Source organism: Lathyrus oleraceus, chromosome 5 (genome assembly GCF_024323335.1).
Source record: "Lathyrus oleraceus cultivar Zhongwan6 chromosome 5, CAAS_Psat_ZW6_1.0, whole genome shotgun sequence".
Taxonomy (NCBI): domain Eukaryota; kingdom Viridiplantae; phylum Streptophyta; class Magnoliopsida; order Fabales; family Fabaceae; genus Lathyrus; species Lathyrus oleraceus.
In genome coordinates this window covers 207,292,471-207,315,269 of record NC_066583.1, presented here as the reverse complement: position 1 = coordinate 207,315,269, position 22,799 = coordinate 207,292,471, and positions in this window count along the sequence as shown.

The following is a 22,799-nucleotide window of genomic DNA, read 5'->3' as shown; positions in this document are numbered from 1 at the left end:
AGGGAAACAAGAGGTGTATTCATTACCAGTTACTGGGTAAGAATAACCAGTTAGGGAAACGCCAAATAGGGTTTACAACTACTGGTTAAAGTGAACATATCAAGGATATACTCAAAGGGAAAATATTCTTCATTGGTTAAGATGAACATATCAAGGATAGAATATCGGGAAAAAGTAAGAATTACATCCATCAGTTACTGGATAGAATACCGAAAAGAGAATATTCGTCATCGATTAAGATGAACATATTAAGGATAAACTCCAAGGGGAGAAACATGAATTATATCTATCAGTTATTGGATAGAAAAGTAAAAAGACAATATCCGTCACCGGTTAAGATGAACATATTGAGGATAAACCCCACAAAAGGGGAAGCAGGATTTACAACTACCGGTTACTGGGCAGAAGACTGCAAAGAGGAGGAAACCCGTCATCAGTTAGGATGAACATATCAAGGATTATCCCTCTAGGGAATGAAATAGGGATTACAACTACCTTTTTACTGGGCAGAAAACCAGAACGAGAATATCCGTCATCAGTTAGGATGAACATATCAAGGATAGACTCAAAAGGAAAAGAATATATGTCATCGGTTAGGATGAACATATAAAGGATAGACTTCATGGGAAAACGTGAAAATGAATCCGCTGGGGAGAAATAAAGGAAGTAGATTACTTTTATCGGGTATTGGGTAAAAGTACAGTACTCACAAATCGAGACGAATATACCATTTACTGGGCAATAGTCTCTCGGGGGACCAAAAACATCTATCTATGTAAGAGCTAGAAAGAAAAGGTCAATCAAAGACTCAATCCAATGAAGATATAACTCAGGGGGAGTGGTTCCATCCAGATAATCAACTAGGGAGGAAGCTGAAATAATAATCATCCACGAGGAAATAACTCGGTGGGGAATGAGAAAGGTTAAATTCTTTCTGCTTAAGAGGTTGACACTCTACAATTGAAAGAGGACAGACACACCGAATCTGCGTGGGTAAAAAGGATACCACCATAGCAGAGGATCAGAAAAGGATGAATCACAAAAATGTAATAATAATGTAAATGATGAAATCTATGAATGTATATGTATATGTATATATGATGATTAGGCTAACAAAACAATCATAAGGATACAAATGTCAACAATCTGAATCATCGTTACAACACTCCGCCAATCTCAACAAGAGGGAAGCAACAACTGGAGAAAGAGATGAAACAAATGAGCGTGAATCATTCTTCTCAAAGGCTCGACCCTGGCTAGGGGAAAGAGGACAAATTTGTTGAGGATCTGCATCATCAACTCTACGGGGAATTTTAGGTCAACACCATATCAAATGGGACACAACCTTGCAGAGGACCAGAAATATTGCTCAAGAGTCCATGCTAACAGGGATCGGGCATAAACTCTGCTGACGACCTGAGGGGAGTAACAATCTGTATTGAATCTATGCAAACCGCTGAGATAACGCACCTACTACTCGGGGGAGGAAATTAAAAACTCGGTTGGGGAAACCAACAAAACTCGGATGGAGATGTTGAGTTGTCGTTCGGAAATATATGACTAAACCAGCTGCTTAGGGAAAACCAACCATGTTTCACTTTTCAGGACTTACATGTTCTCAGACTGCTGTTGATATTCCTTAAATGAAATCGATTGTTCTTAAAAAGTAATTGCATTTATTATTTAAAAAAAACATGATTTTAATTTTTAAATTCAATTTCAAAATGATCATCATAAAATTTAATTCTACTTAGCTGAAATAAATAAGAGTATAAACAATTGGATAAAAATATCAACTTTATTTAATAGAATGGTAGTATATAAATGACAAGACTCCACAGATCCTTACAAAAGTTGAAAAATGGTAATTTACATGAAAAAGGGCTACATTAAATACAACGATCGCTAATCCTTCTACCAACTTTGATATCCATTATGCTCTTGGCTTCGATTGAAGATGACGAATCAAAACCCAATGACGTGCTCAAGAATGTCTTCATAACTGAAGATCAACTGAATGCAGTTACTTGCCATAATCCCTAATTTTTGCATAAATTGCTCCAAGTTGGGGTACTTAATTTATTGGGATAAATTTTCTGTTTTATGTCTCTAACTTTTGCCTGGATCGCCCTTTCGAGTTTCAAATCCACCGAGACACTCATTTTTGCCTAAGCCGCGCTTTCGGGTTTTCAACTTAGCGAGTTGTTCTTTTCTCTTTAGGCGAAGTATTTCTTGACTACATCAGCATTCACAGGACGTGTGAACTCTTCACCATCCACAGTTGTAAGAATCAAAGCACCGCCGGAAAAGGCTCTCTTAACAACATATGGGCCTTCATAATTAGGAGTCTATTTTCCCCTAGCATCTGCTTTGAAAGATAAAATCTTCTTGAGCATAAGGTCACCTTCTCTGAACACACGAGGTCTAACCTTCTTATCAAATGCTTTCTTCATTATTTGCTGATATAACTGACCATGACACATGACAGTCAACCTCTTCTCTTCAATTAAATTCAGTTGGTCATACCTGGTCTAACACCATTCAGCTTCTGTCAACTTGGCTTCCATCAAGACACACAATGATGGGATCTCAACCTCTACTAGGAGCACAACTTCCATGCCATAAACAAGTGAGAAATGGGTTGCCCCTGTTGAAGTGCAAATGGATGTACGATACCCGTGCAAAAAAAACGGGAGCATATCATGCCAATCCTTGTAGGTTACAACCACCTTCTGAATGATCTTCTTGATATTCTTGTTTGCAGCTTCAACAACGCCATTCATCTTAGGTTTGTAGGTAGAAGAATTATGATGTGCAATCTTGAAGTCTTTGCAAAGAGCTTCTACTATATTATTATTCAAGTTCGACCCATTATCATTAATGATCTTACTTGGCACACCATAACAGCATATAAAATGATTCTTGATAAACCTCAAAATAACTTGCTTGGTTACATTTGCATGTGATGCTGCTTTAACCCACTTTGTGAAGTAGTCAATAGCCACCAAAATGAAACGATTTCCGTTCGAAGCTTTGGGCTCAGTCATACCGATCATATTAATTTCCTACATGGAGAAGGGTCATGGGGAGGAAATGACATTCAACAGTGTCGGAGGAACATGAATCTTATCTGCATAAATTTGACACTTGTGGAATTTCTTCACAAATTTGCAACAGTCAGATTCCATTGCCTGCCAATAGTAACCTGCTCTCAACATCTTCTTAGCCATATCATGTCCATTGGAATGAGTGCCAAAGGAACCTTCATGGACTTCAGTCATCAATAAGTCTGCTTCGTGTCTATCTACGTATCTAAGCAGAACCATATCGAAATTTATCTTATACAGCACACCACCATTCAGGTAGAAATTTCCAGCTAATCTTCTCAAAGTCTTCTTATCCTTCAGAGATTCCCCAGGAAAGTAAATCTGACTTAGGAGAAAACACTTGATATCAAAATACCACTGCTTTTCATCTATGATCTCTTCAACAACAAACACATGAGTTGGCCTATCAAGACGCATCACAATCAAATTGGGAACTTCATTCCAGAATTTCACCATAATCATAGAAGCCAATGTAGCAAGAGCATCTGCCATCCATTTTTCATCTCGAGGGATATGATGAAACTCAACCTTTGTAAAGAAAGTTGAAATCCTCCTCGCATAATCTCTACATGGTATCAAACCGGGTTGATTTGTCTGTCATTCACCTTTGATCTGATTCACAACCAAAGCTGAATCTCCATAGATATCAAGATACTTGATTCTGATATCAATGGCCTCTTCAAGCCTCATAATGCAAGCTTCATACTCAACCATATTGTTTGTACACTTGAAAGTCAATCTAGCTGTAAACAGAAAATGAGTGCCTTGAGGAGTAATAATCACTGCCCCAATGCCATTACCATACTGATTAACAGCTCCATCAAATACCATGCCCTAACGGGAACCAGGTTTTGGCCCTTCTTCAAGCAATGGTTCATCACAATCTTTCATTTTCAAGTACAAGATCTCTTCGTTAGGAAAATCGTACTGTACTGACTGGTAATCTTCAATTAATTGGTGAGCCAAATGGTCAGCCAAGATACTACCTTTAATTGCTTTTTGAGACCGATATTCGATATCATACTCTGATAAGAACATCTGCCAACAAGCAATTCTCCCAGTTAAAGTAGGCTTCTCGAAAATATACTTGATTAGATCCATTTTAGATATCAACCAAGTAGTATCATTCAACATATACTGACGTAGACGCTTAGTAGCCCAAGCCAATATGCAACAAGTCTTTTCAAGCATAGAATACCGAGTCTCATAGTAGGTGAATTTCTTACTGAGGTAGTAAATCACATATTCTTTCTTTCCAGTTTCATCTTGCTGACCTAGAACACAACCCATACTCTCTTCAAGCACAGTCAGATACATGATTAATGGTCTCCCTCCAACAGGTGGCGACAGAATCGGAGGTTCAAGCAGATATTCTTTGATACTGTCAAAAGCTTTCTGTCAATCGTCGGTCCATTCAGAGGACTCACCTTTCCGAAGAAGCTTGAATATAGGTGCACACGTGGCGGTCATATGCGATATGAATCTTTAGATATAATTCAAGCGGCCGAGAAAACCCCTGACTTGCTTCTCAGTTTTGGGCGCATGCATCTCTTGTATTGCTTTGACCTTGGCAGGATCAACTTCAATACCCTTCTCGCTGATGATAAAGCCCAACAACTTACTAGAACAAACACCGAATGTATATCTATTGGGGTTCAACCGGAGTTTGTACTTCCTCAAACGCTGGAATAACTTCAACAATGCTCAACATGTTCTTCTTCTTCACTTGATTTGGCAATCATGTCATCAACATAGACTTCGATCTCTTTATGCATCATATCATGAAAAAGAGTGGTCATTGCACTCTAGTATGTTGCACCAGCATTCTTTAAACCGAAAGGCATCACTCTATAATAGAATGTTTCCCAAGGTGTAATGAATGTGGTTTTCTCCATATCTTCGGGTGCCATTTTGATCTAATTATAACCGGAAAATCTATCCATAAAAGAAAAGACTTTGAATTTAGTTGTATTGTCTACCAACATGTCAATGTGTGGCAGAGGGAAATCATCTTTCGGACTAGCTTTGTTCAAATCTCTATAATCAACACACATACAGACTTTTCCATCCTTCTTAGGAACAAGCACAATATTGGCCACCCGTTGCAGATACTCAGCAATAACAAGGAAACTGGCATCAATATGCTTTTGCACTTCTTCTTTGATCTTTACTGCCATATCAGGATGAGTCCTCCTTAACTTCTGCTTGACTGGTGGGCATTCTTGCTTCAACGACAATCTATACTCCATAATCTCAGAATCCAAACCAGGCATATCTTGATAGGACCAAGCAAACACATCTGAATATCTCGAAGAAGATCAATCAACCCCTTCTTAATCTCGGGACATAGTTGAGACCCAATCTTGACTTCCTTCACATCATCTTCGGAACCCAAGTTTCCTAACTCAATCTTCTCTTCGAATGGCTGAATGGATTATTCCTCACGCTCAAGTAGGTGAGACAATTCATCAGATACTTCATAATCAATTTCTTCCTCAGCCTCAAACACATGGAATTCAAAGTTTGGAGAAGGAGTATGATCATTGTATTCAATGGGTTTAGAAACCAACCTGCATAATGATTTGATATTTTGATTTTAGAGAAGTAAATTGTGACCAAATATTATGCAGATGGACAATTTATTATTTATTTAATCATGTTTTATGTGATTACCATTTTCAGAAAAGCAAAAAGTAAAAATAAAACATCATAGATGTGGATGAATAGAATTGCATTTTATTGATGATAAAATTGAAAAATGCCCAACAATGTTCACTTCTCCCTTAGGCATAGGAGAAGGATTTTAAAACATGTAAAAGCAATTACTTAGAGCGATGGAAAATAACAGGAACATCAACAACAACCCAATTGTTGCAACCCTTTCCGCACGTCACAAAATTGGCGCAGTCTTCATCCTCATCACCCTCGATCACAGCAGCTGAGTGTTGTTCATTACCATGGAGAACCCTCCGCTACGGAAACTCGGTTGCACATCTTCAACTCTAACATGAGGCGACCCTTGCTAAAATCCCAATCCAGCTCTACTCTTGTGTTCAGCGACCTCTACCATACGACCCCACTGTTTAGTACTGCCATCTTCAATAATTTTCTGCGCGTCTTTGAAAGAGGACATGAGTGCCCCAGTTTTCTTTACTTCAGCAATAGATAGATCTTGGAATGGAGTTCCAACCTCCTCTTTAGCTTCAACATATGAAAAAGACGACAAATTCCTTACTAACAATGCCTTGTCTCCACCCACAATGATAGGCTTGCCATTCTTCACAAATTTCAGTTTCCGATGCAGGATAGATGTCACAGCTCTAGCCTCATGGGTCCATGGCCTTCCTAACAAGCAACTATAGGCCGAATAGATATCCATTACTTGAAAAGTAATCTAGAAATCACTCGGACCTATCTTCACCAGAAGGTCTACTTCTCCTATGACAGTCTTGTGAGAACCATCAAATGCCTTGAAAATCACGCCGCTATACCTCTTCGGGGCGCCTTGATAGGATAATCTGGATAGAGTCGATTTGGGGAGTACATTCAAATAAGAATCGGTATCAACCAACACATTTGACAGCACATCCTCCTTGCAGTTCATCGATATAAGCGTAAGTTGTTGCAGGAAGTAATATTAGCCACAATATGGTCAAATTGATCCACAGTTACGTCATGTTCTACATAGGCTTGCTCCAACACTCTTTGCAATGCTTCTCTGTGTGCTTCAGAATTCATGAGCATAAACAACACTGAAATTTTCGAAGGAGTTTGGAGCAGCTGCTCCACCATATTAAATTCACTTTTCTTGATTAATCTTAGCACTTCATCATCATCATTAGGCTTCAATTTGCTGGATTCACCACAAGCACATCAACTTTATTTCCAACGGATACATCTTCTATCACTTCTTTTGGAAAGACAGGTCCAAAAACACGACCGCTATGGGTAACCTTCGTAACATCAACAATGTTCACAACAGAATTGGTCGTAGGAAACAGAACCTCTTGGCTGTTCTCTACCATGGTAGCATTATATTGGTACGAAACAGCTCTATCGGATGCATACGGGACGGGGCCCGCTAATCGTATCACTAACGGTGATACCGATCTATTGGCGTTGTTACTGCTACTGCTGTTAAACTGAATCACTACCCACTCTGGGGTCTTAAACACTGGTACTATAACATTCATATCATTTATATCCCTCAACTGTTGAATCTGGATTACATTCTCATCTATCAACTTCTGGATATCTCTCTTGGCGATTGAACACCCACGGGGGTTTACAATGCAAATTGCATAATCGTCATGGTCGTGCTCACAATCACTGATGGTACACATGGTCTTATTCATCTCTACCAAGGACCGGCGACTACGTCACACATCGAACACTCGAAAAATTCCTGGACAACCATCTACCACATTAGCAGAGGAATTCCATGAGCAGGCAATGGGTTAACTTCTACATTCGGCGCACGGTCCTCGAAGGACACCATCCCACTCTTCACTAGCTTTTGGATCTTCAATATCATGACCGGGAGCTCATTGATGAAATGCGTAACGGAGTTCTGGCTTATACCACCATGGAAGTGGTTCTGGAATTTACGGCGGATTCCTTGGTTGGAGTAGGTTCTTGAGAACCAAAGACGGATACAATTTGGCGTATGACATAGGAATAAGGTCGAAAGAGACCTTCTTCCTATCGAAATTCTATAGTTGTTGTTGATTATTGGTGTTGTTGTGGTTGTTGGTTCTTTGTTGCGGTTGTTGTTGACGTTGTTGTTGAACTGGTACTGATTGATTGTTTGAAAATACTGGAATAACTGACAAAACTTGGTAATGATGCTGACACGGTTACAGATTTCTTTTGACACGAGGCCTCATCTGCCTCCCTATTGACACTGCGTTGGTTTCACCTTCCTTCTTTCTGGCGAAACCACTTCCATACTTCTTGCTTGATGACACCTCTTCTTTAGACAAATGTCCCTCTCAGACTCCTTCCTCTAACCTCATCCCCATGTTTACCATTTCGATAAAATCACTGGGCGCACTAGCAATCATTCGTTCGTAATAAAACGAACTCAGAGTCTTAAGGAAAATCTTTGTCATCTCCTTTTCTTCCAATGGAGGATTGATCTGAGCAGGAAGCTCTCTCCACCTCTGGGCATACTCTTTGGATGTCTCTTTGTCCTTCTGAGACATAGACCTCAGCTAGTCTCTATTAGATGCCATGTCCATGTTGTACTTATATTGCTTCACAAAAGCTTCACCCATATCATTAAATGTGCGAACACTTGCACTATCTAGCCCCATGTACCACCTCAAAGCAGCACCAGTCAGACTGTCTTAGAAGTAGTGAATTAATAACTGATCATTATCAATTTGCATTGACATTTTCCTAGCATACATGACAAGATGGCTAAGTGGACAAGTATTTCCCTTATACTTTTAAAATTCAAGGACTTTGAACTTCATCGGGATCTTGACATTCGGCACTAAGCAAAGTTCATCAGCACTCTTACCGAACAAGTCCTTTCCTCTTAACGTCTTCAATTCCTTTCGCAGCTCAAGGAACTGATCCTTCATCTCGTCCATCTTCTCATAAACATCAGGGCCCTCAGACGGCTCAGAATGATAGATGGTGTCCTCAACACGGGGTAGAGTGTGAACAACTAGAGGTGACACAGACATGACCGGGCTAGATGCCGACATAGAAGCAAATGTGGGTGCAAACCCTTCAGGCATAAAATTCGTTGGCATTCCCCATGGGAATCCAGAAGGCATAGACGGACCGGATTGAGTAGCAGCAATGGGCATAATTGAAGTAGCAATCTCTGAGATGACAGTCCTCTAAGGAGGAGGAGTTGCAGGAGTTGGAGAAGGCTGATTTTGAGCAGCTAGGACAGACTCCATTATAGCAGTTAGGTGAGCAATCTCACCTTTCAACTCTCGGTTCTCTTGTTCCAAATGTTCCATAATTCTCGATTGATTGGCGCGAGTGTTATATCGGTGAGTCAGCTTGGCTAAAGCACAAAAGAATAACTGATAAGACATCCGGCAGAATAAACCTGTTTATACAAATGATGCATGAAATGCAATGTTTTTGTTCGTTTATTTTCAATTTCAAGGAACATACAAAGTTATATTTTGCAAATATTAAATAATAGTAACAATTTGATTTGACCATAAAAAATCTCTTTTATTCATATAAATTTTGGAAGGATTACACTGACTACAATTTCAGAAACCAAAATACAAATACAAGATAAAAGGAAACTAATCATCCTAAGGATCCCCTAACAATAGTGTCAGATGATCTAGCTGCGGGCACGTACTTCCTTTGGATGCGTCGAATCTCGGACTCAAAAGAAGTCTTCATCTGAGCCTTCTCAAGGATAAGCTGGTCAATAAATCTTCTTCCAAGCGTCGGAAGGTTGAGACATACTAGAGGATGGTGGACCCTTTGGCTCTCTCTGTCTCTTTACTGCTCGGTCTTCAAGAAGTTCATTAAGCATATCTTTGTCCTTAGACTCAAGCTGTAACTCCTCACGCTTTCGGCTCAAAGCATGGAACCGCTCTTCCCACATATCCTTATCTTACTTCATCTTGGCGAGTGTGTCTTCCAACTCCTTTACATCTTGGTTAGGGAGAGTTGATGGATCAACTACAACCATGGACATAGGTCTCTTACAAGCATATGACATCTTCAACTCCAAAGCTCTCTTCTTCACCCAAGTAGTGTAAGCTTCCAAGGCTACACAGTTGCACGAACCAAGCTCGGATCTTCCTTTCCTATGCACATTATGCCAAGCATGTATCGTCCTCTGCTTCAAATGTTGGGGATCTTTACCCTCTTGATAGAAAAGACCTTCTAACTGAGTGTTATTAGGTTTGTCTCTCAAGGGGAACCCAAGATGACGACGAGCCAAAGCAGGATTGTAGTTGATTCCTCCTTGTGTACCAATGAGGGGTACATTAGAGAATTCACCACAACAACGAATAATATCCAAGCTACTCATCATAGAATCATACCAAACAATATCATCATTAGTGAGAGACATAAGTCTCTGAGACCACCGTAGACATTGTTTGTTCTCCACAAAGGCAGGTGTCTGAGGCAAGTGCGAAATAAACCACTTCTACAGAAGAGGAACACAACACACAATAGTTCCACCACCTTTAGAATTCCTTAAATGCAAAGAGAAGTAGATATCACCTAACAGAGTAGGCACAAGATACCCAATCAAGAAGATTCTAATGGCGTTAACATCAACAAAACCGTCAATGTTAGGGAACAAAGCCAAAGCATAGATGAGCAACACAAAGATGGCTTTAAAAGCGTCCAAACTACCGGCTTGAATAAAGGCAGTAACTTTCCCAATGAGAAACTCAGAAGTTAACCCAAACATTCCTTCATTCTTCACCCAATGAGCCTCAATCTCAAACTTCTTCAGATGAAAAGCTTCAACTATAATATGAGATATGGGAATCTCCTCCAATCCACTAAAGAGCAACTTGTCAGAAACAGGTATTCCCAAGAGATGGGCATACTCCTTAATGTATGTGTAACGGTAAATTCATGACCATCAAGTTATGGATAAGCTAGACGTCAATAAAACCAGAGTCGCCACCGCACTTTTATTCTTTCCAAGGGAAAAGGGAAAAGTACGAACAAAACCCAAAAAGATAAGAATTTTTCAAATCAAAAATAATAAAATGCCAGAGATTACAGGTAAGGGGGTTGGTTACACAGAGGAAAAGTGTTAGCATCCAAAGTGCCCTAGGTACTCCTAGGGAGCCTTTTCTTGTGTGCATATGTGTTTTTGTATAAAATGATGTTTACAATAAATAGAGTGGAGGAATGAGAAAAGAATTCATTAATTATATTTTTGTGTTTGACAAGACCTTCGGAGTTGTGCCTACATACCAACATAAAAATGAGGGATCAAAACCTCGTAGTTCGTGGTATCAATTTCAAAGTGTGTGCATTGCTTTTAACAAAATTTTAAGTTTAACAAAGGCACAAAAGGGCCTAAAATGATTTGAATGAGTGTTAGTTCTTTTTATCTTTTGAAAATTTTAAGTCAAGTATAGTTAAGTTTATTTACAAGTCTATTTAATAAAATAAGTTTGAAAATGCAATGACATAAGGCCAAAGTTTCTATTTTACAATATGGTCTAAGTTTAGAAAACAAACACAAGCAAAGAATATTTTAAAAGGAGGGAGATATTTGAAATTAAAGAAGTGGGGAGGATATGAAGAGACTAATCCTAAGCACAAATTTAAAAGTTAAGAGTTGAAAAGATCTGACCAATAGGCTGCAATCCAATTGACAAGAATGTCATGTAGAAACCTAAATTTCCCTTGGACTTTAGAATCAAACAACAATCAATAAAAATAGCAAGTTTAAGAGCAAGACATCAAATAAAGATAACCACATCCAAGATTAGCAACCCCACGATCTTCTTCAAAATTTCCCATGTATCAGATGACTTCAAAGATGAGCATTAGTCACAGGTTCAAAATAACAGCTTCGCAATAATCATGTTGCAGATGAACTCAAATGGATCTTTAATTTTGTATCAGATGAAAGTTCACTACACAAGCACTTGGTTTCATGAAAGTTGGTATTGGCCAAGTCCTTTGCATAGGGAATATTGCCTAAATTCTAAGTCTAATAGTCTTAGATCAAACAAACAGTCCACACAAAATGTTTTTTGTTCTTATTATGTACATTAAGGTCAAAAGACCACACAAACACACAAGTATATACAAATACAAAATATCACAAAATATGGTCCAAGTGGACAAAAGGAAAATGACATTAAAGTAAATAACATGAATGGTATGAATAATTGCAAATGGATAAAGCTTAAAAATTAAAGTACATTAAAAGTAAATAACTTGAAATTAAATGTTAGTTGTTAGTTGATTAGAAGTTAGTATTGCTTTTGCTTTGTTTTTGTTTAAGTCATTCTTTGGAGAACACTCAACCCACTTATCACAAGCATGGATCCTTGAACCAAGACATCTTCCAAAGGAAGGAAAAAAGGCCAAGTTTCCATACAATACCATGAAAGAGGGGAGACTTACAATCTCACTAACTAGAATGCTATGCCTTTTGTGTCACAAATTTAGCGCTATGTTAAGCAATCGTAATTAGACTTGTGTAGAAGTCACAACTATTTGAGGTCGGGCAATAAAATTTTGGTTTTAATACATGTTAGAGACATAGTATGATGAGCTATGCTATTGAAACATGCCACACACAAAAAGAATATGCGAAATGGGGAACCTAATCTCATCCATACTTATGTTGATTTTGCAATCAACTAGCCTTAGGATATAAAGATATCATAGGTCCATGACATGAATGGATAAATCATGGGAATGAGATGAAGAGGGAGAGGTAATGTATTCAACACAAATTGGTCAAAGGAGGACTTTTACCAAATTAAGATCATTCATTCATTTTGGGAGATGGAAGGTACATTCCACCAATCCCCTAAATCTAATGATCTTAACCTAGCAAAGTCAAATCAACCTTAACCAAGGCCCAACAACACAAGCTAAACTCACAAAGTCAATTAAAATGGCTCTACACAATTTATTTGGCATTTAAACAATTAAAAATAATAAAAATATGCATTAAATTAAATTATGGTTGGTCAAATTCCTAAAATCTCATCAAAACACCAAAGAAATGGCCATGAGATTTATCATAGGTCAAACAAGGTCAAAGGACCTTGGAGAAATTTTTTCATAATTTTTGGAGACTTAAAAGTATTTTTAAACAATTAAAAATATTCACAAAATCAATTAAATCATGAAAAATATTAATAATGATCCAAAAAATAATTTTAATTCAGAAAATGAAAGAGGAATTTATTTAAATTTTTTTGGTGAAACTCTCATATTTTTTGGATCAATATTAAATTTAATATAATTTAATGAAAATAAAAGAAATAAAATGAAAATAAATTAATCTGAAAAAACGTGGACCACTTGATCTCCCTCATTAATTGAGGTGGCAGATCAAGTGGACCAAAACACGCGTTCAATCGTGCACTTGAGCCAGAGCGCCACACAGTTGGTATTCAAAAGGAACACTCATGATTAAAACAAAATAACTTGATCTTGTGGCTCAGAACCTATCCAACTCATCGCCGGAGCAAACCACCGGTCGTCTTCTCAGGTGACCTTGGACGGACTGGTTCTCTCATCACCATCACAAAAATGAAAAAGAAGGACATGATCTTAAAGTAAAAATGGCATTGATCGCAAATCTAGCCTCAATTCATCCTAACTCCAAGTATATTGAGAGATACATGGAGTTGAAATTTGAGGTACATGAACTGAGTTGCTTCGATTTGACCTCAAAGCAACTCAATCTTCCTGCCTACATTGGTAGGACTTCAAACAACCAATGATCCAGGAGAATTGATGAGAATTGAGAGAGAATCAAAGAGAATATTTTTTTTGGAAAATACCTTCAATGTTGTGCAGAATTCAATCTTTCTTGCTTCAATTCTTGTTTGATCTTGCTCAGGAAGCTTGCAGGAGTGGCTTAGGATTGAAACAAAGCTTTGGATCCTTAGAGTTTTGAATCTCCAAACAGTGAGATTCAAACTCAATTTTCAAATGAAAATTCTCAGGTTTTCCTTTCAATGGTGAGGGTTTGAAGTGTGGAGGCAAAGCTGGCGCGCAATGGTCTCTAATTCTAATGCAAGGGACTCTTATTTATAGCTGAAGTAAGTGATATTTGCACCTTTCAAAATTGTTTCCAAATTTGGAAAATGAGTGATGCATGCTTGCATGGGCGTGTATAGGCCCATGAAGCTACTCAATCAAGTCCATAATCACATGTGATTGAGTCTGAAAGTGAATTGGAATGCAAGGAAAAGGTGTGGAGCTGTTTGAAGTTGATTCTTGCCAAATGATGATACCATGTTCAAGTCATACGCAGAACACTCAAACTTTGTCCAAAATGGATGAAATTGGATTTTTTTGGAAAGGTTAGATCAAGAGGAACAACTCTTATGTTGAACACTTTTCCATTTGAAGCTTGTATCATAATGAATTTTGAGGTGGAAGTTTGGAAATTTCAACATGTCAAAATTGTTTCTAAGTGTCAAGCCATATGTTCAATTATTCCACCTTGGATAAATTTTTATGTGAGCTTCAAATGAGAAAAGTGTTTTTATCAAAGTTGTATATCTTTCAAAAACCTTCAAAGTGGTCACAAATTTGACCTTATTTGGATTTGGGATGAATGAGTTATGCATTTTTGAAGTTGAGGAAAATCACTTGTTCAATGGTCTTGGTCCAAAATGACCTATAATGTATCCTCATACCACATGATCATAAAAGTTGAATTAGCTCTTACTCCAAACATGAATGTTGACGTAGACACCTTGAATTTTGTTGTGAAACTTGGAAATCTTTTATATCATAAAAAAAGAGCAAGTTATGGCCTTGGGAAGTTGATCTCCAAATTAGGGTTTAGACAAAATGACCTATAATGTTTCAACATAAGAAATGACTTTCCAAGAAAAACTATCTCTAGACCTAAACATGAAAGTTGTTTGGAATGTCATTTAGAGTAACTTTGCTTTTGGAATCATTTTCATATGATGAAAATTGTAGGAGATAGGGTCTAGGGGACCCCAGTTTTGATCAGATGAACTCCTCTATTCAACCACCATCAACCACCTTGCTAACTTGCAATTCTCTTGACTTTTTGGACTCATGGGAGATCATATATGCATAATATGATAAAATTTGAACTGTCCCTTGAATTATTTGATCAATTGGTGAAGAAGCTTGTTGAAGAAGTTACACAAGATACCCAGATGAACTAGGGTTTCCAAGGCAAACCAATTCCAAATTCTTGAAGAATTCTTGATCAAAATAAAATATGAAGATCATGGGGACTCATATATGATGCCTAGAGCCACTGTGGATCATTTCATGTTTGAGCTCTAAGCAAAGAGGGTCTTAAACCCTAGATATGAACTTGATAGATCAAAAGTGATCGTGTGCCCTACCTACAAAAGAGTTAGACAAATGCAAAGGCATATTTTTGGTAGTTTAGTTAGTAAAGATGATAAAATAACAAGTATGATACAATCACATGGTGCTTGGTGATCTCTCCCAATACAAACCCAATCAATGAGGGGTAAGGAGGATGCCAAGGTATGATCCCAATGATAATGCATATGATGAGATAACATGAGGGATCTTAGGGTCAAAATTTGGGGTCTTAAAGTAGGCACAAGCTGATAATCAGGAAAAGTGAAACAACAATATAGAGGATCATAAAACTGAACCAACACACTCAAGAGTCCTTCAACCATATCAGTAGATAATACAAATAGAAGCTTCCCATAACCTTGCTTGAAGTCTGTAGCGGTGTATTCGTCGCTATATGATTTATTGATTAAACCATAAGCAAAGCATACAATGAATCGAGTAGTCAACAGAGGCAGAAGCTTCCCATAGCGAGCTTTGAAACCCAAGGGATCTAATATATAAGATGTCAGATTCCTTAACTCTTTCACATCAGGCTGTCTAAAGCTGTACTTCTTTGTATGCCTTTTTGGTCTTTCCATGTCTGAAAATTTTGCAAATAAACCCTTTAAGTTCCTTGAATTTTTTTTCTGATGACATGAAATGCAGATGAATGCATGAATGCATGAATGCAACAATCACACTCAAGGATCAAGCAAGGCACACCAAACAAAGGTCGTGGGAAAGCTCATTGTATCCCCTAATATCAATCATCCATTTTGGTGGATTTAGGTTTTCACCTTATCGACACCCAAGTTCCATTGATATTAACGGTATATGAACCGGCTCTAACATCCTTAATATCAATCATCCATTTTGGCAGATTATGGTTTACACCTTATCGACGCCCAAGTTCCATTGATATTAACGATGTTTGAACGACTCAACCACGAATCACGGATTTGCTGAGAGTCACGAGCATGGAGTCTCGGTTAAGAACCACCCAAAGGGAGTGTACTAGGGTTTAAACCTGCCAGACATGTTCTACCAGAGGTTCCCATAATCATCGTCCCATCTCTCGGATATTATCGGAGGAACGAATACTCGTATTCCAAAAATATTCTCGAGAGAGACTCTTATGAGTGTAGTATCGCGTAACAATCGCATCAGATCTTACATCTGAACGACCTTCGCACTACGTCCTAAAATAGGCCAAGATGGGTTTGGTAAACTAAGGTCCTTGGCTTCTAAGGCACATGATTGAACTAATAATGCCTAACCACAAATGACTTGTGTGACATTATCAATCCAACATGACCTCCACCAAGTGAATGGACTCGCAAGTCAACTGGCTAAGGAATACTCCACACCAGTCAACAAGACTACGCCATTCTCCTATCCTAGAGTGCACTCGAGTTCGGGTATAGAACTCATCTCACAGAGATCACCAAAGCAAACAACAATTGTATATCAAGCAATTCAAACATTACAATCAATACAGTTATCCCAAATTGTACAAAAATATGTCAAATAACACATAAACAGATATCATACAACAAGGGTGAAAAGTAGGCAATACCACCAGGGAAGGTCTAATGTAATCCCCAATGGAGTCGCCACTTTTCTGTAGCGGTGTATTCGTCGCTATATGATTTATTGATTAAACCATAAGCAAAGCATACAATGAATCGAGTCGCCACCGCACTTTTATTTATCCTAAGGACTGATTAAAAAGCGAACAAAAACCTAAGAAGTTTTACACGTAGAAAACCAATAAAAAGATCAGAGAGTCTGAGTAAGGGGTAAATTACGCAATGGGAAGGTGTTAGGCACCCATCACGTCCTAGGTACTCCTAGGGAGCCCTTTTCACACTTGTTGTATAAAAAATGTTTATTTGTTCTGACATATTGTGCAAACATGAATGGGATGATGAGAAAAGAATGTACAAGTTAGTTATTTTTGTGTTTGAACGGATGAACCCGTTGCCTACGTACCTTCCATCAAAGGTAAGGATCAAAACGCCGTAGTTCGGCTAAAAGATTTCCAAAAATTAGTGAGTTCGTTTTAAAACACAAGCACTAAGGCTTTTCATTACCAATGGGAGAAAACTCAACCTGAATCAACAATCCACCATGCGAGGACGGCTTCTGTAACACCCTTCTAAAATACCCCAAATATTTAATCAAAATAACAAATATGTATCTATCAGAGTAAATATGCAATTAAGGGTGTCACACAATATTTCACACTATTCATCAAAGTAGCTTGTCATGCTCATTTATTTATCAAATAAAACAGTTGCATAATACGCAGCGGATAGAGATCAAATCGATCATTCAAAACATGTAACACATTACATGTAAAATGGTTCACAACCAACAATAAAACATTTAAAACATCCCATCCCGATGTTACATCTACCAGAGCATGACCCACTAAGGAACTACACTAGACTTCAAGCACTAGCTCCTACTCAATCACTGCTCGTTACCTGAAAAATAGTTGTAAGGGTGAGTTCCTCAATCGATATAAAAAGCATTATAAAATATCATGCAATGTTAAGTAATTTAACACATTTCATCACCCAAATCAGATTACACATTCAACAACGGCAATATCAACTCAATCATACCCAACATCAACACAACACATAACACACAACACACGTATAATACTGGAATACATCCATTCATATTATACGCCATACATAAATTATGCAATGAGACTCCATGCATGCGGTACCGACTATTTGTGAACATACAGTTCAACTTCACCGACCAAATCCAGGTACGGCTACCAAGCTCACTAGTCCCACTCATTTGAGACCTAGTGACTCACATCACTAATTCCTCACCATGGGAATTAGCTACCACCCCAAGGGCCATGCTATGCACGCTAATTCACCTAGCATGCAAACATCAACAACAGTCCAAAATGACTAACATCACTAATTCCTCACCATGGGAATTAGCTACCACCATAAAGGCCACAATATGCATGCTAATTCACCTAGCAATGCAACGTCATCAACAATAATCCACAATGGACATATGCTCACACTCTAAGCCATAAAATAGTCCATTCACAACCACATGCATAATATATACACTCATAGCATTATGCATACTATCATACATCATCAACACATTCATCAAAACATCATATCGTGTCAAATAATTAATCACAGTATTAGCACACTCTACTAATACCTATACTGCTCAAAACAGCGGGAATAATCCCTACTATATCACACACCGATATAGGCCAACCATCACATATACACATAACATTTAAAATATCCATTTTTCCACTTTTTGACAGTGTTAACCGGTTAACGCCCTGGGTTAACCGGTTAACGCAACACAGAACACACTTTCTGGCAAAACGCAACAGTGTTAACCGGTTAACGCCCTGGGTTAACCGGTTAACGCAGACAAAACAGCAGTTTTCACAATTTATAACAGTGTTAACCGGTTAACACCCTGGGTTAACCGGTTAACGCAAGACAGAAAGCTGTTCCTGCGCTAACACAAAGCAGAATGCAGAATTCTCCGCATTTTCCGCCGTTGGAGGGCTTCCGGACCTCCGATTCCAATTCCGTAACAAGCCACACGTCCAGCAATTTACGACACACACCATTATCGATTCAATTACAGTTTTCACACAACTTATTCCTCACAATTTCTCAGCATTCTAAATCCCAATTAGGGTCAATTCAACGGTTTATCACTACCCATTACATGCTAACTCATAATACCCATTAAACGACGATAAACCCCCCTTACCTGATCAACCCGGCAAATCTTTGAGCCTCAAGCTTTCTCTTCTCCAACCTTTGCCCTTGCTCTTCCTCTTTGCCCTTTTCCTCTTTTCAACCGCTTCTCTGTTTTCACGTGAAAACTCTGTTTACCAAAAATGGGATTCTTTTTCCTCATTTCACACTTATATATTTTCCAATAATTATTATTCCAAAATAATAATAATAATAATTCAATAATTCCAATTATTTAATTAAATTAATAAATATAATATTAATTTAAATCAAATAATTATCTTATTTTTATTGGGATGTTACAGCTTCAACATACTAGTGAGGGGTTAACCCTATAATAAGTATGGAAGACTTACAATCAACTCACTAAGGATAAGGTAAGATTTACATCAACCACTATGGTAATTAAAACCTAAGGCTAATGTATGAAAACATATTAACAATGGACAAAGCCAAAACAATTGAATGGGTGAAGTTAATTGATTATGATTATTCACAAAATATGGTCAAGGTATGATTAAGATTGATTCACAGAAGTGTTATGAAAAGTGAAGTTTGAAAAGTCAAGGACTTAAGGTCCAAGTTTCTAATTTGAAAAGACATGAAGATGTTTGCACAACAAGTCAAAGTTTTTGAAAGCAAAGTGTGAAAAGGTTTAGGACAAAGAGGGTATGGATGATGGAATGTAAAACTTCTTAGAAAAGTTCACCTCTTGAAATCATATAGAAGATGATTCAAGTGTGTCCTTAGAAATGGGCAACAAAGCAAGCAAATAAAAGGCAAGGTGATACCGGATGCCATCAATGGTCTTATACCAATCTCACAAACAAATGCGGATATCGGATACCAATAAATGGGTTTACACCAATCTCCTAAAGTAAAACAAAACTTGGATGTCGGATGCCAATCTATCTGGACTTATACCAACCTCCAAAGGATGATCATGGGAATACAAATGCCAACAACATGGACTTATAATTGCATCCTCACATACAACAAACAAACAATGCACTAAGCAATGGACATGAGTGACCAAGTGAAATAGTCTTACACTCTGTCCCTTCCAAATCATAGGAACAATGGCCAAAGAACATGGTCTTACAATTGTCCTCAATGGGTAAACCAAACATGGATCACAAAGATATGCAATAATGATCATGCAATAATGAATAATCAATGATGATAAGTGCACAAAGGCAATCAAGCAAACATGTACAAATGCAACAAGCAATCAATCAAACAAAGTCATTTAGCACCCACTATAACCAAACAATTAGGCTCAATCAAAGGGTTAGACTTAAAAGTCAACTGGAATAGGGTAAATGGTGCTCTTAACCTTGACATTGAGAGCCAAGGTGAAGCAGATGAAAGGATATGAGGGGTGTGCCTCATCACTCTTATCCCTGGTCAGGGAGAGCATTGAATATCAGAAGGTGTGGGAGTTCAGAAAGATGGAACTCTCTCCACAAGTTAGACTCGATAGATCTTGGGATTTTACTCACTATGCATCAACACATGTGGTGTGAGCAAGGTGAGAGACTCACAGAATAGTAGGAGATAGGCTACATATCTCTTTTGTCTACCAATTGCCTCACATGAGGTCTTTTCCTGCTTGGGGACAAAGTTAAACAATCACACACATTGCCTTTTAAGGAGGACTTCAGACAATTGCCTGGCTAAATAACAAGCCAGGTCTTCCAGACTACATGGAGACCAGAGAGTCTACCTCAATGCTTAAGCAAAGCAAAGCAATAGCAAGTTCTCAAAGTAACTAAAGCGACTATGGTACCTGAAATCAATCAAATATAATCAGTATCCCAATCACAAAGTCAAAACAAACAGCATAAGAACCAACAGACAACACAATCAATCATATGTGTAAAGCATAAGCTCAAGGCAAGTGAGCTAAGCATCCTACAAAATAAAACAAGTTAGTTCATAACAATCAACCAAATCAAATCAACTTGAATTAATCTCTTCAAAGCATTTGCTTCTTAACCTGAAAAGTCAAACTCAAACATGAGAAATAAGACCACTAGGACAAGCCTAGGGTCAAAAGGAGGTGAAAAATTCAAAACATCAAGTGAAAATTGATCAAAATCAAGATTTATCAAACAAGAATAGAATCCAATTGGTCTCACATCAAAACTATGCACCAAATCCATTTCATAAGCTAAACATGTCAAACTATGCATTTTGGAATCACATTGGAGCAAACAGAATGATCACAATCAAACCAATACCAAAATAGCTCAATAAATTCCCAGAAAATTCAAATCTAAACAGAACACATTCAATGAGCAGCATATCAAATTTCATGCTATTGGACCAGAGGAAGTAAGTCAATGAAAATCATAAAGTCAACACAAGTTCATACAAGCTCATACATGGCATCAAAACATGCATCCACTTCAACCAATCATAAAACAGAGATAAAACATGATAAATGAATGGGACTAAAACCATGGTAAACCTCAAGATGTCTAAAATACACATGCCAAATTTCAAATCCATCCAATTAATAACCAGAATTTCCCAAATCAAATGGGAACATGTATCAGAAAAAGTCAACAAATGACTAAACAGCAAATAAAATCCCAATCAAATAGGAAATGCCTTCAAAAATTCCAGAAAAAAATTCACATGTAAAGTTAACATCTAGATGTAATCTCATGCAAAAATCCAGAGCAAATCATATTCAACAAGCATAGAAAATAAAATCAAGAAGATGCACAAGGAATGGCATGGCACAAAATGTAACACCTACAAAGATCATGTCATAACTCTCAATCCAGGAACTCAAAAATTACAAACCACATATCAAAATAACCATGAGTGAGTCTAGAATGCACATGTAAAATTTCACACATTTTGGAGCAAGCATCAAGATTTCATGAATGGAATGGCAAAGCATATGCAAGAAACATACATGAACAAAGATATTAGACCAAAATAAAACACAGCCGTGCACAACTTGTGATATCATGCTCATAAAAAACTAGATGAAAAATGGAGATGGATGCAAAAATCCCCACACAATTTGGATCATCCAAGAATTATTTATGAATTTTTGAAGTTTATGATGAAAAATGAAATAAACATTTAAAACATAAAATGAATTTAAATGCTGCAGTGGCAAAAGCGTAATTAAGCCGCGCCACAATGAAACGCGGCGTTTCATTAAAACGCCATGGCGCATTCTGATTGGTCCACGGGCGCGGGAAACAGCAATTTGAACGCAAGGCAAGGAAATAAAGATCTACACGCGATCTGGAATGAAAATCACACGCATTCAACATGTTCTTCCTCCTTCATCATCCTCATGAACAAAATTTCACAGAAACTAGCAAACTATATACCATTCGAATCATCACATCATGTAGGTCACTAATCTAGCAAGCAATTAACCTAATTCTAAACATGCTTCACGGATCGAGCCAAGAAAGTTTCACATTCAAATGTTCAGATCTACATATCTTCAACAATACTTGATGAAATTAAGTGATCTAAGTTGCAGTGAGCTCTATGTTCCACGATCTACCTAAGGCACATGCTAATTTCAAGAATCGAAGGTTTTGAAATCTCACCTTATGAATGTGCAGTTCTTGATTTCGTGCTTTTCAAACCTCCAATTGCCAAAACAGATGTTGATTGATGATGTGGAAGATGAATGGTAAAGATTCTTCAGCTCAAAAAAGCTCCAGCTCGAAGGAAATTCAAAATGCCATGTGAAGCTCCAAGTGCAACAGTGATGATTCTTCAAGGTTTTGGCCACGATCTTGTTCAACAGTTCTTCAATATCCTCTGCAAATGATGATCAATACAAAAAGAAACAAAAAGAATGATGAATTCTTGATGAACAAGTGAAAAAAGTGTGAAGAGAAATTGAGAGAATTTGGAAGTTTTT